We start from the raw sequence: 403 nt of genomic DNA, 5'->3' as shown, positions 1-403 counted from the left end.
CAAATTATTTATATATAAATTAAGTTATATTTATACATATACAGATCTTATTTATTTTGAGCGTAATTCTGTAACCGGCGTTAATTGACACTTTTCATACAGCATTCGTCAATTTTTATAAGGTGGCAATTGTGCTTCTTAAAGGATTGTTTTATGACTCGCGACTTGTCAAAGGATCTCTCTGTGTATATCGTGTGAATGTACAACATTATTTAATTACAAATAGTGTTGCAGTTATTAGGAGTATGCTCCACTTGGCGTACGCAATATTCGCAAGCATCATTTTATCCTTGTTTATAAAATATTAAACAAAGATAAAATGATGCACGCGAGCTTTGTTGCTAACGCTAAGTGGAACATATCCCAGATTTCGCTATCAAAAAATGTTGTATGTTATACACAT

This window comes from Atta colombica, unplaced genomic scaffold (assembly GCF_001594045.1).
Source record: "Atta colombica isolate Treedump-2 unplaced genomic scaffold, Acol1.0 scaffold134, whole genome shotgun sequence".
Taxonomy (NCBI): Eukaryota; Metazoa; Arthropoda; class Insecta; order Hymenoptera; family Formicidae; genus Atta; species Atta colombica.
This window is presented reverse-complemented; position numbering follows the sequence as displayed.